Source organism: Arachis ipaensis, chromosome B9 (genome assembly GCF_059453495.1).
Source record: "Arachis ipaensis isolate K30076 ecotype BB chromosome B9, ASM5945349v1, whole genome shotgun sequence".
Classification (NCBI taxonomy): Eukaryota; Viridiplantae; Streptophyta; class Magnoliopsida; order Fabales; family Fabaceae; genus Arachis; species Arachis ipaensis.
The window spans coordinates 92111846-92113700 of NC_142444.1; positions in this window are offsets into that span (position 1 = coordinate 92111846).

Sequence of the window (1855 nt, forward strand, 5' to 3'; positions counted from 1 at the left end):
GTTTCACTTAAAACATGATTTCTAATCACAACCACAAACTAAAAGGAGAATATACAAAAGGAGATATGCGAAAATGTATAAAGAAAAATCAAACTAAAATATGAAATCTATCATCCAAAATATCTAAAAGTATCCAAAAGCATCAAAATATCTAAAATCCAAAATAAGCAATAAAAGTATCTAAAGCAAACTAGAAATGCATCAAAATATATACAAAAATGTGCAAAATGAGATAACTAGGTCGAAAAAGAGTTCACCGGTTCCCAAATAATGCTACCGGTGCCCTCCCCACACTTAAAACCAAGCATCGTCCTTGATGCTAAACCGGAGGATCAGTGGGAGGTGCAATGATAGGCTCTGGCTCTGTCTGTGGCTGTGGGACCGGCTGAGGAACAGGCTGAGGAACAGGCTCCTCCTGAGTCTGAGGTGGCTCTGTAGTGTTAGGGGCATCCTGCTGAACCGGTGCCTCCGCGTCCTCCTCTGGATGATCCTGCTCATCGGAGGCCGGAGAATCGGGAAGCGGAGGTAGCTCGGCGCCCAGAGAGATAAGGGCCTGGTCCATCCGATCCAAACGGCGTCTGACATGGTGTCGCTCGCGCTCTAAGAACCGGAAGAGACGCTGGACCAGGAGATATGTAGGCTCAGGTGCTGCCGGAGGGTCTGTAGATGGTGGAGGAGCTGCAGCTGTAGAAGATGATGGGCCAGCTGCAGGGGCTGGTGGTGAAGGTGTCCCTATGGCAGCCCGAGCCCGAGAGCGGCGGCTAGCAGGGGGCTTCTCGTGCACCCAAACACCCCAGGGGATAGTAATCTCCCTGTCATCTGCATCAGCTGGTGGTGGTCGCACATCATCATCGGACCACGGGACATCGGCCAGGGCTGCCATACTCGTGACCAAGGTAGGAAACGGAAGTAGGCCACGAATATGCGCCCGCCACATGCACTGTCTGATAAGTCTAGGGAAGGAGACATCCTTCCCTTCCATAACACACCCGATCAGCAGAAGCATCTCCATGGGGACCTCAGAAAAGTAGGTGGTAGGCAGGACGTAGTGGGCGAAGATCATCTGCCAAGTCTTGGCCTCCCTAGTCAAATGATTGAACAACATCCCCTTTGGCTTGGTGTTGCCCGCATCCATAACCCAAGAAGCCTCCGGTATCCCAATCACGCGCCGAAGCGCCTCATAATCAAAAGTCATGGTGTGGATGGCTATCTCAGCCTGATGATGGGCACACTGGTCATGTGGAATGTGCCGGCAATGTAGTGCCTCTCCAATGGCGGCCTCGGTGAGCAGAATCTCTCTACCCCTCACCTGAACTGAATCCAAGGTCGGACGGAAGAAGTTGCAGTAGAATTCCTTCACCCAAGATATATTGATGTCACCCAAGTCCCGGTCAACAAAATCAATACCTAACTCAAGGATCCGACCGTTAATGCGCCGTCTTACATCATTAGGTAGGAGCAACTTCTTCTCAATATTTAGCTTCGTGGTTCGATACCTAGAGAACCGAAGCTCACAGTAGAGATTGGGGAATTTGCTAGGATTGGTAGAAGGCAACTGCTGATTCTCTTTATCCTCGTCCTGCAAAGGATTCCTAGCATAGTTCTTGTAGATGGAAGGAATGGAGGGGGTAGAATGTTTTCTCTTCTTGGAGGCGGTGGCTACGGCTTTGCCTTTATCCGACATCCTGAAAAAAATTGTGATAGAATATATAAAACATTTAGCATGTAACAAAGAAGACATGTTCAGGATATCATTATTAAAGAGCAATCGTAATGTTACACTGAATATGTAAAAGTGAACAAGGAAGCATAAGTGACTGAACCAAAACCGTAATCTTCATTAAAGGTAACGCCT